The sequence below is a fragment of the Odocoileus virginianus genome, chromosome 33 (genome assembly GCF_023699985.2).
Source record: "Odocoileus virginianus isolate 20LAN1187 ecotype Illinois chromosome 33, Ovbor_1.2, whole genome shotgun sequence".
Lineage (NCBI taxonomy): Eukaryota > Metazoa > Chordata > Mammalia > Artiodactyla > Cervidae > Odocoileus > Odocoileus virginianus.
The window spans coordinates 37,319,635-37,327,718 of record NC_069706.1 but is presented as its reverse complement, the minus strand read 5'-3'; the positions used below and the strand labels follow the sequence as shown (position 1 = coordinate 37,327,718).

General features: G+C 61.7%; 1 long non-coding RNA gene across 3 annotated transcripts; it reads left to right on the top strand.

Moving 5' to 3' along the window:
* The first annotated feature begins 261 nt into the window (after positions 1-261).
* LOC139032744 (uncharacterized) lies at positions 262-7,616 on the top strand. Of its 3 annotated transcripts, none has more exons than XR_011485340.1 (5): positions 262-880; positions 3,958-5,053; positions 5,176-5,280; positions 5,795-5,999; positions 6,663-7,616. It is a non-coding gene; the product is annotated as an uncharacterized lncRNA (long non-coding RNA). The 3 variants fall into 3 exon arrangements; XR_011485339.1 differs by having other exon boundaries at positions 3,958-5,280; positions 6,663-6,722; positions 7,252-7,616; XR_011485338.1 differs by having other exon boundaries at positions 3,958-5,280.
* The last annotated feature ends 468 nt before the right edge of the window (positions 7,617-8,084 follow it).

Here is an 8,084-nt window from a genome sequence, read left to right as displayed (position 1 = left end):
CCATATACAGCCCGGGATTGGAAAAGGTACATTACACAACCCCCCTTTCAAGTTCCTCTCGCTGGATCTAAAAAAAAAAAAAAAAAAAAGCGGGGGGGGGGAGGGGACGACTGGGGGAGGGGAACACTCTCGGGCGAAGAAACACGCATTGTTCCCGGGTGCCCGCCTCCCCGCAGGCCGGCCCCCGACCGCCACCCATTGGCCGCGCGCGCCGCCCATCACGCGCATGTAAACACCTTGGCCCTCGGCCATTCCTATAAAACCAATTACGGACCAAGGGGCTCCAGCAGTTTCCAGGCTCCCCTCGGCGGGGCTGAATGATCAAAACTGGTGGTGAGAATTTTTCCGGGCCGTTTCTAGGCAGCCCTCCCCCTCCACCAGCTCGGACCCCCCCCCCCCTCCTTTCCTCCTCCTCCCTTTTCCTCCCCCCTCCCCCAGCGTCTGGGCTGAGTGATCAGAATAGAGGAAGATGGTTGTCGCCGCAATCCTGGGCTTTGCAAGGCGCAGTTTAATGGGCCGCCTGTCAGCTTCCTGCTCGCGGGAGGAGGTGACAAGCCGAGGGAGCTGGCAAGGGCCGGGGTCCGGCGGGCTGCGCCCCGCGCCCGGGGGCCCCCCGACTCCCCACCTCCCCCCGAGGCGCGCCTTCTAGAACGCGCGGTGGAAGACGCCAAAACGGACAAGGGCGGCTTTTTCCCTCCTCCCCCCACCTCGCTTTAAAACAAAGCAGCGATTCATTCCCTCTCCCCGAACAGCGCGGTTGGGTGGGATGGGCAGGCGAGAAGGCCGTTTTTCTAGCCCTGGTCTGCGGGTTCCTCCCTGAAACGCGGTGTCAGATGGTTACTGATTAATATTTTGGAGAGGCCGCGGCGGCGGGCAGCGGGTGAGTTTCTAATCTTCTAAAAGGGGTTCCTATAGAAACGCGGGCCAGGGCGCGCCCCCCGCTCGTCCCGGCCGGGGCTGCGGCGCTTTGCCTCGCGCCCCTCCCCAAAGACTCTCTTTGCGTGGGCGCTCCCCTCCCTTTCTCTCCCCCCCCCCCACCAAAAAAAAAAAAATCAGAGCAGAAAAAAGGATTAGATCGGCTGAGCGCAAACTGACTCCCTCTCGATTCTGACATTTCAGCCTATTAGCATTTCTCCACGGGGCCTTCTGAAACCTATTAAAGTGTAATATTAAAAACCTCTTGGCTGGGGGCCTCTCTCGCCTTCCATCCGCCGCGCCCCCTCCAGGGAGGGCGAGACCGGGAAAAAAAAAAAAATCTGTTGAGCTCAGAGGAAGCAGCAGCCAAGCCCAAAAAGTGCTTGGCTGGCCGCAGCGGCCGGAGGGGGAGGGGAGCCCCAATCCCCCAGACTTTGTACTTTTATTTTGCGCTTTCAGCAAAATCCTTTCTGGGTTGAGTAGCCGGGAGCTGCCCGCGGCAACCTACTTGGCTGCAGGCGCGAGGAGTGCGGACGCGGTCGTAGGGGCCGTCCTGGGCGCCCGCACCCTGCGCAGCCCCGCAGGAACCCGTGCCCGACTAGGCATTACGTACCCTCGAAAGGAAGCTTGGAGGGGCAGAAATCCTTTCCGATCCTGCCTCAGAGACCGACCGCGGTGATTACATTTTAATTAAAACAAGAGAAGCCCGCTCTTTCGCCCCTCGCTGCGGACTCAGCGTTTTTGCATCGTTCGTTCTTTTTTTTTTTTTTTTTCCCTCAATCCATTTTTAAGGCAACTTTTCTGGAGGAGGGGGATAATGAGCTAGTTCGCGCCCATTCGTTCTATTTTCTTTACTCCACTTTTAGAAAAAGAAGGGGGTAGGCTTAGAGAGCGAACTGGGGGTGTCTTAATTTAATTCCAGTATAAATTTTAGGGAAAAAAAAGTTCAGCCTCTTGAGGGCAGTTTCAAGTTGCCCTTCCTGGAGCCTCCTGCGCTGGTTTCTAGGCTGCCCTCTTTTGGAAGCTGGAGCTCTGCTGGGGGGGAGGAGGGGAGAGAAGGAAAGAAAGCCTCGAAAATAGCCGGAGCCGAGGGGAAGGAGTGGCGGAGCAGGGCACGCAGGTCTCAGGGGCGGCCGGGGCGGCCGGAGGCTCCTGGTGCAGCCCCGGTACGGCCGGGAGCACAGACCGAGAGGAGAGGGGGGTTAGAGAAAGGAGGTATTGTGCTGTGTGCCTTGGGGGAGGGGGGTGACTGCAGAAGTAAAGTAAATGCAGCTGAACTGCGCGAGGCTGCTGGAAGCCAAAGCCGGGGAAGGGGCCCTGAGTAGGGGCGCAGCCCGGGTGGGCGCCGAGTGTCTCCAGCCTTATCCAGAGGCCTTTGTGGGTTCCTAGTAAACCCTCCCACTCCTGAAACCCCCATCGCTCAGTATTCAGACCCCAAACACTGATCCCCCATCCCAGTACCCCCGCCCGGGATCTGGAATGTTTTTCTTTGTTTTAATATAGCTCAAGAAAAAAAAAAATGTCCAGAGAGTAGGGGTGGGGAATACAAAGGGCTTACGGGGGTGGAAAAAAACAAAAGCCTATTTTTATAAATGTTTAATGTTTTCACCCCTGGATGCTCCAAGACGCCGTAATTGTGCCGGCGCGGTATATGTGCCATAAATCATTTAGTTGCTAATAAAAATTGTGCGTTTGCCCTGGATTTGCCAATGGCGTCTGCATTTTCCAAGTGTGCGCCTGGTCGGCGTGGCGAACCAAGCGTGCATTTCATTAGGGCCGAGGTTCGGGGGGCAAGCGTAGGCCCCCTCCCTCCCCATACCCCGGACCTTTGCGGGCTGCGGCCCCCTTGTGCGGCCGTCCCCGCGCACACCGGCAGCCCGCAGAGCCCCTGGCCAGCGCTGCCCGGGTGCAGGGCCTGGGAACCCGGAGGTGGTGGCGGCGGCGGCTCCTCCTGGCTCGCCGGACAGACCGTGCCGGGCAGTGCCGGGTCTCCGAGCTACCGCGCGGTGGGGTTGCGGGCCGGCCGGGCCGACCTGCGTGCGCCCCGATCTTTGCCCCTCTCCGCCGGCGCCCAGCCGCCCGCAGTCGCCGAGTAAACAGGCGGCCGGGAGCCATCTTAAGGGCGGGGGAAGAGATCCCAAATGGAGAGGTGGGCGCAGTCCAGGCTGCTTTCAAGACCCCCCCACCATTCGTAGGGGGCCTCAGGGGCACCCCCGGCCGACCCTCGCGGCCTGGGAAAATACGGTCCCCCCTCAGGTGACCACACTCAACATAAACCCGGGCCTGGGCGCCCCGCGTGGATCGGGTCGCAGCGCGCGGACTCCGCAGCGCTCCCGGGTCCAGCCGCCATCTTCCGCCCCTCCCCCCGCATACTTGTGTTTACTCGGCAGGATCCGTGGCCAAAAAGAGAGTGCGTTGACGCAGTGTGTGTGTGTGTGTGTGTGTGTGTGTGTGTGTGTGTGTGTGTGTGTGTTGTACTGGCTGGGCGGAAAATCGGCTGAAGCGGGGAACCTCCTCAGTCCCCGGAGAACGCGCCCAGGCCCGCGCTGTTGTCCGCGGTCATCCGCGGGGCCGCCAGAGCCGAGGCCTTTTGTACGTTCCCGGATCTCCAGTTCCGTGGACGCAGCCCGACTGACAAAATTCTTTCGCTTTGTTTAAAAAACCAAATGACAGGCCAACCTTGGACTCGGCGCTCCCTAGCCGCGCCTTTGTCGCGGCGCGGGCTCAGCGTCCCGCACTTTTGGGCAATCTTGCCCAGTTCAGGGTCAAACCCTGCGCTCCCCGGAATCCTCGTGTGGCTGGCCGCAGGGACGACATTCTCCCCTGACCCCTCTCCTCACCCTGCCCCCCGAGAAGAAACCATCGTTTCCTAGGCGAGGACACCCAAGCCACCTCCACCACTTGCCCCAAGCCGCCTTGTGCAGCGGGGACCGAAATCCCCGCGCTCCACCAGCCTCTCCGTGTAGGGGGCCCCGGGAATTCGCCGGCCTCCGCTGCCCGCTTGGGAAGCCGTGACGCGGTCTTTTAAGCGCCCGTTTTCAGGTTCCAGGTCCAACAACCAGGGAGCTCCTGGCCCGGGTGCTGCTAAAACCCGGAGAGGCCCCGCCCGGGAAAGCCAGGCTCTCCATCCCCTTGCCGGGACTGGTTCAGTCACGACTCGGCGCCGAGCCGAGGTTCGACCAGCCCCGCCGAGATCAGTCCCGACTCGCCAGGAAGACCAAGGGCGCGGCGCCGGAGTCCGGAAAGCCGCAGGAGCCGGGCCGCAACGCACACAGAGCCGGGACTCCGGAGCGTCTGGACGGCCGGGTCCCGCGGATCCCTGAGGCGCTCGGCTCCGCCTCCAGCCCTAGCCTCTTCCCCAGGCCAGGCCGGGTCGGGTCTTCCACTCGACTGTTGACTCTAAGGGGACGGAGACTGTCTCCGGCGCTGGGGGCCGGCTGGGGCCATAAATCTGGGCGCAGGGGAGGGCCTCCTTCCCACTGCCTGGGCCGGTATTCCCGGGGAGGCCGGCATCTGGACTGCACTGGACACCCTGTTCTCCAGGTCAGGGCATGGGCGCCCCAAGACGAAGCAGGGAGTCAAGTCAGAAATTTCCCTGTTGGCCAGAGAGAGGGAACGAACAGCTCTGTCCACTGGGCACCGCCAGCTTCCATCCCTGCAGCCGCGGGACCCTGAGGGGGCCTGGGCATCCCCTGACCACTCCCTGGGATAGTGGCGCCCAGCCACGCGCTTACTACTCAGAAGGCGAGGTGAGGCTCTGGTGGGCACGTGCCGCCACCTGCCTGAGTCCAGTTCAGGCTCTGCTGGGTCAGAGTGACTTCTCAGAACTCGGCCTCCCAGCACGGACTCTGCGGCCATTCTAGGCCACCCTTCGGCCCTTGGAGCGCTCCGTGGGTGCACCATGTGGGAAGGGGGGCTTTTGTGTGCATCGAGGACCAAACGGGGTCTCCAGGCGCCTCGCCTGTAGGCGAGGGGCTCCTCTGGTCTCCCCCCCGCCCCCGTGCCAGCCCCATCTCCTCCTTGCCGGGACCTGGGCTTTTCCCCTGTCTGGACCCAGTTCGGCCCCCTCGTCGGCCACCTGCTTTGTCGCAAACAGGCGAACCAGCGGGAAAGCAGGTCCAGCGCTGGAGGCAGCCTGGTAGGGGCGGCAGTCTTTCCACCCCAGGCAGGAGCGGGGCGGGTAGAGGGGGACTGATCCAGATGGGGTGGATTTGCAATAATAACGCTTAAAGTCACCAGCTTTGTCTGTCTCTTTGCCAGAGGGGCGGGGAACAGGCCTTCACTCCAATGCCCTGCATCCGCCGACAAGCAGGCATGCACGCTCTTCATCAGGACAGCCACCTCCGGACAGCCTCCTGGACTTTGGTGGGGACAGCCGCCGAAGGGGGAGGCATTCACACACACACTCACTCGCGCACACACACTCACACACACACTCACGCACACACACTCACACACACACTCACCCGCACACACACACTCACACTCACACACCGTGCCTCCTGGGATCCACCCTGAGCCAGAGACGCCACAGCAGACTGGCACGTGGAAGATGCCAGAGGCGGAGGGTTTGGAAACCTCGCTGCGAAATACTCACCCGGGGAGCTTCGGCTCCTTCCTAGAATTTCTAAAAGCACAAGTGAAGGGACCGAGGCCTCCGGGCAGAGCCCAGAAGAATCTGAGCGCTCCCCTCCGCGGCGGGAACGCAGCCTGGGAGTGGAGAGGCGGCCGAGCCGCATTCCGGCCGCGCCTCCCCCGGCCCCAGCCCCAGCCCCGCGGCGCCCCAGGAAGCGCCTCCGAAAACAAAGCGCTGCGGTTTCAGCCCAAGGTTAAAGTCCACCGCGAGCGTGTGTTGTTTTTTTTTTTTTCCCCCCTCCAGAATCCGAGAGCGATAGTGTTTCTCCAAATAAACCGCCAATAAATCAGGCCGGGGCCGCCTGCTAAGGAGCTCTGCTGACCTTGGAGACTGGATCTCCTGCTAGACCCGTCGGGGGACAGGCACGGGGAGGGGCCCCGCGTGCCAGCCGAGCCCCCCTCCCACTCCGCAGAGGAGCAGAAGAGAGACTGGCCAGGGGCATTCAGGGGTGCTTATTGGTGCTCGTGTGCCCAGGGGATAGGGCAGCTGTGGTTACTTGCAGTGGGGGGGGGGGGGGGGGGCTAGCAGTATTTGGAGGGTGAAGCTGACCACATGTCCATTGAGCGCCTAGGGTCCCCGCACTGTTCTAGGCTCCCAGGGAAGGGACACGGGGCACAGACAAGGCCTCTGTGGGGGCCTTCTTTGTCTGGGTGTGCCTGGGTGTGTTTCACAAGCCTGTGTGTGCGCCTATGACTAATGGGATTTATGTATGTCAGCGGCCAGGGTGACTAATGGAGGCCTTGGCAGCCCGTGTGCTTGGTGGGGGGGTGGGGGGCTGCCAGGGGAGGGGCGCTGCACTTCTTGGTGGGGAGTCAGTGTCCCCCGAGGGGCCGCCCTCCCGTCTCCTCCAGGTCCTCTTCTCCTGCTGCCTGCTGGCAGCTCCATTTGGGCCTCTGAACCCCTGCCCGGCAGGCCTGTACATGCTGAGAGCTCCGGAGTAAATTCCTTGGGCAGCCTGGCCCCCCAGAGGCATCTCCGCCCCTGCCCACCACCCTGACCCACGTGGCCCCTGCACACCCAACCCAGCCCACCTGCGTCCACAACAGAACGCTCGGGTTTCCTCTCCTTCCGTCTGAAAATTCCTCCTGATGCGAGCTTCTGCTCCGTGCAGGCTTGGACCGCCCTCTGACATGAGTGCTGTCGGGCCCGTATAACAGACCAGAAACCCGAGGTACAGAAAGCAGGGCAGGCCCACAGGGGCGCGGGGCGATGGGGGAGACCTACGGGGAGTCCCAGCACCCAGGGAGCCCCCAGCCTGACCACGGCCAGCTGAGAGAAGGTGCCCAGCCGACGGTGCTGACCTAGCCCGCCACCCTCCTCCTGCCTTGCCTCGTCCACTCTGTCCACCTTCTCCTGGGGCCTCTCTCCTGCCCTCGCCTGGGACGGGGAGGCAACAGGGATCAGAGGTTAATGGGAGCCCATTTGGCCGGGCCTGGTAGGGGCAGGGTAAGGTCAGGCTGGCTGAAGGAGCCTGGCCCTCATTCCTGGCTGGGAGGGCTCTTTGGTCAGGAGTTCAGGGGGCCTGGGGCTCCGTTTACCTGGCGGAGCTCGGGCGCAGCACGTCCCTGGAGAATCCCACCTCCCATCTCCCTTGGGGTCTCCCGGTTTCTGGCACACCACCCCCGTCTGGGCGTTCCTCCAGGTATTCGTTCTGCTCCTTAACACACACCTTCTGTTGCACACGTCTGTGCCCTTGTTAGAGACACACTCATCCAAAGGGTCCCCGGGAGCCACATCAGTGAGACGCCTTCCTAAGATCGCCCAGTCTGGGTGACGACAAGCAAGCCAGACAGGTTTCAACCCAGCTCTGCGTCTTTGTGCTCCTCACCTGTCCTCCGCGGCCCATGGTGGCCTCTTTTGGGAGAGGACGGAAGGACCAAACCCTGCTTCCCAGGCCTCCCAGGAGCCTCCTACCCCCACAGGCCTCCAGGATGTGTATGCGTGTGTGAGTGAGTCACACATGAGCCTCTCTTACTCTCTTCACCCCCTCCCGCCTTTTTTTTTTTTAATCCTTCTTTGGCACTTTTCTTTCAAGCAGAAAATAAAAACATTTCCCATGGCTACAGCTTTGAAAGCTTCCCTCGCTTTCCTGCCTCTGTCTCACCCCCACCCCTGTCAGTCCATTTCCAGAGTCAGCAGAAAGTCAAAAACAAACCCACAAAGATCAAGCCTGACAGGCCCCCCCTTCCCGTGCCCCTCCACTCTCTCTGCCTGTCTTGGTCTGTCTCCACCCAGAGACGAGTGCGAGGCAGCCCCACCCCCACACACATGCATGCATGCACTCACATACTTTCTGCAGCCGCAGGGAGTCTCTTAAGAACCTTCTAGAGCGACCCTGCCAGAAAGGCCTGCTTACGTGATTTCTTCTGCTGGAAATATGTGGCTTCTTCCCCAGCCTCCTCTGTCCAGCCCAGCTCACCTGGCCCAGCCCCCCTGGGCCTTCCTCATGGAGCCCTTCTGCTGGGTGTTGAATACCTCCCCACCAAAATTCATGTGTTCAAGTCCTGACCCCCAATATCTCCAAGTGTAACAT